Source organism: Papaver somniferum, unplaced genomic scaffold (assembly GCF_003573695.1).
Source record: "Papaver somniferum cultivar HN1 unplaced genomic scaffold, ASM357369v1 unplaced-scaffold_21, whole genome shotgun sequence".
Lineage (NCBI taxonomy): Eukaryota > Viridiplantae > Streptophyta > Magnoliopsida > Ranunculales > Papaveraceae > Papaver > Papaver somniferum.
Window position 1 is genome coordinate 17,334,413 of NW_020631041.1, and position 6,569 is coordinate 17,340,981.

The window sequence follows — 6,569 nt, forward strand, 5'->3', positions numbered from 1 at the left end:
ATCTTTGTGTTGCGTGTGCTTGATTTTATTGATTTTATTTCCATTTTTATATCTTGATTGATTGTGCTAGCTTGAGACATTGGTTATAACATTATACAATGCTCCATGTGAACCAATTTGGAAAGTGTTCCAAATCTTATCTTTTATTGCGTGATTGAAGGCTTCAAACTTGGCCAATTGCAGAAGTTAAGTACGCTGGGAACTGAGCTGGGGTTAATCCATAGCCTGAAATATTGCGCCATATTCAATTCTGACTTCTATTTTTATGCATTTTTAAATGGGCAAGGTGTCGTGTAGCGTGGATGCTGCCATGCTCACGGCATATCGCAGTAATATTCGGTCTGAGACCTAAAACGCAATTATATTGCGTACAGTAGAAACTCTATAAATTAATGTTGTCGGAATCATCAAAATATATTAATTAAGCTAGATATTAATTAACCGAACACAACTTCAAACATGTTGATCTTTTTATTTTTTACCACCAAACACAATTTAAAAAATTCAATCTTGTGACGCAGGATTATACGAGCTTTTAAAATGGCAATCACATTGACTAATTTCTTGCTGACCTATGAGAAAACAACGCCAAATATTCTTACAATGATAAGAAAAATTAGAGATGAAATTCAATGCAGTATTGATTTTAGCAAAAAACAGAAGACAATCATTTTTCAAAAAGTCTTCGTAAATCTTTAATGTATTGAATATATATGTAATTCATTATTAATTTATATTTTGTGTGGGTCTATATTTGTAATCAAAAATGTATTATCTTATAATTTTAGCGAATTATTAATTTGGCACGTTGTCCCCGACTTGGGACCAGCAAAAAATATTATTTAAGAGAATTTATTAAATAATCGAGTATTAATTAAAAGAATTTCTACTGTAGTTAGGCTAGTGAGGATGTCTAGAACTTATTTCCATCTCAATCAGTCAGTGTACAAACAACCACACATAATTCTTACTAATCGAAACAATGAACACGTAGATTATCATAACACACCGTCTTAATACATTAATACTTCGAGTCCCTGTGCATTTTTATTATTCTTTGTGTATCAACCCATTTGTATACCTGCGCTGCACTTTTGTTATTCTCTATGCACGGATCCAAAGGTTTTTGTATGACCCTACTAAGTGCAGACACTCAAGCACACAAACAAACAATAATAACAATTACTAAAACTTAATCACTGTAAAAGATTAAAATTCATCATCATAAAGATGACTGGGAAGACGGGGTTCAGGGACTGCAACTAATGGGATTTTTCTCGGCGTTGATAATCCCCAAGTTTCCTCCATATTTAAATCAACTCCGGCCGGTAATTTCCAAACGAAACCGTGTAAGAGATTAGCTAAACTAGATTGGATTATCTTAATTCCCAATGAGTAGCCAGGGCACATCCTTCTCCCTGCTCCAAAGGGCAATAGCTCAAAGTCGTGCCCCTTGACATCAATAGCTTTTCCAATAAACCTTTCCGGGCGAAATTGTTCAGGTTCTTCCCATAACGTTGGGTCTCTTCCTATCGCCCATACGTTAACAAATGCATTTGTTTCTGATTGTATGTCGTAGTTATTGATTTTCACATCTTCACGAGTTTTTCGTGGTGCTAATAACGGTGACACCGGGTGCACTCTCATTGTCTCTTTAACTATCGCTTCAATGTATGGCAGGTTTTGCATGTCTTTCTCTTCAACCCATTTTTGTCTTCCGATGACCCTATCTAGTTCTTCGGTTGCCTTTTCGAAAGTTTCTGGAGTTTTTAATAGCTCGAAAATTGCCCATTCTACTGTCACGGCTGAACTCTCTGTTCCTCCTGCCATTAAATCCTGAAATTGTGACATAACACTCGGGTTTTAGTGAAAAGATTGCATGCGTGGTCTAAAATGGACAATGTGGCTGAAAATTTTGGTTAAGTCAGTGAGGTCATTATCATCCTTAACCTACTAATTATATATATGTATGCGGTCCATACAAAACAGTTGAGTTTGAATTTTATTATGCCAGAAGATAATTTGTTATTAAAGATTTCAACGCATTCCAACGCAGTATCAAAAATGATTAACCCAACCAAGAGATATTTTGGAATTTCTCTTGGGACAAATATGGCTGTTACTGTGAAAACTGGGAATTGTGACATGAATTTTACAACCAACTTAAAACTACGGCTTGGAAAGGATTCCCGTAAGGAAGATTTCGAGAGTTCTCTAAATGGACGTTAGACGAATGTTGCATATATAGAATGTAATGTAGGCGAAAAGAAACTTTTACCTGTATAAATGCCTTGACGCTTGTCCTAGTAAACTTGACGTCATTACTAGGATCATCAGCGAATTGAAGAAGTACATCAACCATATCTTTAGCAACAAAATCTTTTCCTGCAACTTTTTTCTTGGATATATGTTCATCAAGAACATGTTCTGAAAATCTATCAAATTTCTTAGCCAACACTTTCATTCTCTTGACATACCCTTGCAAATCCAAGAATCCCAGCCAAGGAATTGAATCACCAATATTGAAAACCCCATTTAACAAAAACAACTCTTCTAACATTTCTTTGAACTCATTTGGTGTAACAACTGAATTTTCATCTCCATCCAAATATCTTCTTCCCAAAACAATTCTACTAATCACATTCAAACTAACATCAGCAAGATGACTCTTTAGGTTCACAGCAATACCTTTCGACTTGTATAGTGCTTTTGAAAGTAATCTCATTTCTTCGATGCGTATGTACTCATACGATTCCACTCTTTTCACACTGAATAACTCAACTATGCACATTTTACGAGCTTGTCGCCAATAAGGTCCATACTGAGACCAAGTTATATCGGAATAATTGTAGGTTGTGATTTTTCCAGCAGCAGTTTTGGGTCGACCAGAGAAAGATACATCATGAGTCCTGAGAAATTCTTTCGCCATATCCACTAATGAAGCAACTACAACTCTGTGTGACCCAAGCTTGAGTTGCATTAGAGGTCCATATTATTGAGACAGATGATGAAGTGAACGGTGAGGAAGGGAACCGATAAGGTTTAGGTTACCGATGATTGGCCACGCATTTGGGCCCGGTGGTGGGTTTAGCTTGTGACGGTGAAGATGGAAACCTTTTAGGAGGAGCGCAAGGGCAGCAAACCATGCTGCTGCATAAACAAGATATGATGGAAATTCCATTTTCTTTTTCTTGGGCAGGGATCTTGGGTAGTGTTGGTAGTTAGCTGTGGGAATGGTTTTGCTGGTGACGAGGGTTGTTGTAGCGGAGTAAATGGGTTATATTATTGTAGATGCCAGACTTAAGGGGTGTGGCTATTCTTTGGTTGTTGAAATTCAACAATACTTCGAGTTTGTATTTGTTTGTATATATATATAGTGAATGGAAGATTTCTTCCGATCCGAAATCAATATTACATCGCAAATGAGGTAAGTGAACATCGCCAAGATTTCAAATGAACATCAAAGATCCCCATGTCAATAGATTACAAGATACTTCATATCTACCAATTGTAATTTACAACAAAACCAAGAACAAGGTATTAAGACAAGGTTAAATGGTCAAGTTTGTTTTGTTATGAACAAAACCAAAATACATAACAATATTATATGAAGTAGGTGTGCTGGAGCATCCAATGATTCATCCATTTATCTTCGTTTTGAAGGATAATAAAGCTAACTAAACTAAAGTAATTTTTTCTGTGTCATTATAGTACAATGGTGAAGTCACTGGGTGATGATACCAGTTAACCTGAGTTCGAAACTTGCCAACACCAAATTCTTTACCGATAAAAAAAACCAAAGTAACTTTCAAATCTAAAAATGAATATAATTTCTGGATTTGTTGGGATAGGTTTGATATGTTATTAAACGATTAAATTTTTGTTGTCGTAGTGTCTATGTCTTTTGATGTTGATATAGTATCACTTGATGTTTCTGCTAAGGCTGGCTCTAATGGGATCCAAGATCCAAGTTTCTCACTGTTGAAGTGTCGTTAATAAGGCTACTGTTTGTTTGATACCCAGAAAGTGCAGCGTTTTGCTTGGATGCGAGATGGAAGCAATCCAGACACGCACTTTGAAATTGCGTACCAAAAAAACAGTAGACGCGGTTTGAAATGGCGTATGGGAAATACTGAATCCTAAAGTCAAACACCGGGATCATATACACCCTTGGATTGATAATCTTATTGGAGATCTAACGGCTGAAAATGATACACCATTTCAAATGGCGTCTGACGCAATTTGAAACATCGTTTTTACTTTGTATCTTGAACTTTCACTAAACCTGGTATTTGAATTTTGATGACGTGGAAGACCCAAAAAAGTTGAATCTTGGGTCTCCATTAGAGCCAGCCTAATACTGAAGTTTGGTAGTTAGGTTAGAGTGAATGCTCGGTTCAACCCATAAGCGTCGGTATATCAAGTCTATTGTTATATTTTGATTGCCGAAACTATTTTTTGATTCATAGTCTACTAGAACCTGCATGCTTCCGATTAAATTAGTTTGACTTTTAGGATGCATCCAATTTACTATTGAAGAATGACGAAGATCATACGAAGACATCATTCGAAAAATTCATCAAAAATTAGTGAAGAAGATTTATTTTTCTTTCCAACTTTTTTTATCTTCTATCTGTAACAGCAAAGTCAAAGATTTTATTTGTACCATACCGACCAAACCACAAAAAATTTAGGCTCACCTGGAGATTCACAACAATTCGCCCTTTGATAGACACGGTAATGTGTCATTAGTAGTCTCATTTCTACATATTTATTAGCATGTAGTATTTCATGAATTTTTTTTTTTCGTTTGTGTTAAACTTGAAATAACCCGTGCCGTGACGGCCAGGGATTTTATTTGTTGTTGGAAATAAAACCTTATGCTTTCTTTTCTTGTAAACCGAAGGACCCACATATTTTCTTCCAAAAAATATGGTGGCTATTTTAGATAGACCATCGCGATTGGTTTTTTATACTGATTTAGATGATATTGCAAAAATATAACAATTCCCCAAATTATAAACAAATTTATTTGTTTTGATTATTCTAACATGGTATTATTTAAACATTTGCAAATTTCAATATGAATATATGTTAACCATGTTAGATTTAAATTGGCTATTTATGTCCATAAAATCATAAATTTCAACATGTGATTTACTCAATTCGCTCATCATGGTAGTCAAAATCTAACACATCATGATTGCAGTGTTGCAACTCTATGTTTATGCTCGATTGACTATCTGTTCGTCTTAGGTTCCGCGGATCATTTTGAAAATAAATTTACGGTAGGTGTAGTCATGATGGGGAGAGGGTGCAACCAGGTTGTAAACCCCACTTGATTTTGGATTCTAGTTAAAATAGGTTTAACGTTTTTGGAATATATATGACATGTGGGTGGATATAGGCATGGTAAAAATAGGGTGAAACAAACATGCACCTTCCGTATAGCTTGCCTGGAGTGTGAGTATTTTTGCAACAAAATCTTGCATTAGAGGGAAATGTCATAAAAACGTAAACAATAAATACTAGTACTACCTCCGTTGCAAACGGAGGTACTTTATATTTTTATTTTCGCCTAAAAATAGTCCATACTGAAAAAGTAAGAGTAAATGTTTTTCAGAGTAATTACGCAATTGGATATTTATAAAGTCAATAAGCATAACAACTCGAGCTTAGGGTAAGATTATGTTCTGTACGCACAGTTGAAAGAGCACAAAGGATATCCGACCCATTCATATTTTTAGTTCTCAAATTCTAAAGGCCGGACCTCAATTTACTAATACCTTCCATATGTCTGCCTCCATCCAAAGACTCCTAAATGGTTAACAAATGTCTCCTAAATGGTTAACAAATGCAGTCGGCCAGTCATTTTGAAACCCTAACTTGCACTTCTAAATTATCTAATGACTTAGTTCAACAAATAACACTTAGTTATACAACCAAAATATTAAAATGGCAAGCTGACTGCGGAAGTGAGTGCATATAAGAAAAGTGTAAAATTATGGCCCCACCCAATGTAGTCAATATCGTCCGTACCGGCCGATATATCGGCGATATTACCGGTATCGGTGGTAGAGCGAAACGGAAACAACAATATTACGATATGATATTTTGCCGATAATATCGGCCGGTAAGGGCGAAAACGATACCACCGGTCTTCCGGATCTTCCCGATATTTGATATTTTAGGAATTTGTTGTTGAACATTAGGGTAAACATTGTTGTCAACCATCAAAAAAAAAACTAGTTTCATAGTACTAGCAGAGATTTGATAATCAAAACCTCAGCCCACAAACAATATCGATTAATATTTTATCTTGATTTGGTGGTTTTATGGTTAAGATTTGGTACACAGTGAAGGAAATATGAGTTTAGAAGAAGACCCATATTTCCATTTATCATGTATTGTTTGATTTTAGAATATTTTCATTCAATGTATTTACAGGACTTACACTTACAGAAGCAAAAGAGGAGATGAGTTAAAAAGAAGGAGACGGACAGAGGTTGAGAACATCTTTTTCCTTTTCTTTTCTTACTTTATGGTTTGTTAACTTAACAATGGGACAC

At 35.4% G+C, this 6,569-nt stretch overlaps 1 pseudogene; it reads right to left on the bottom strand.

Annotated features, from left to right (window-relative positions):
- Positions 1-1,209: 1,209 nt before the first annotated feature.
- Positions 1,210-3,181, bottom strand: LOC113339697 (annotated as a pseudogene).
- Positions 3,182-6,569: the final 3,388 nt, after the last annotated feature.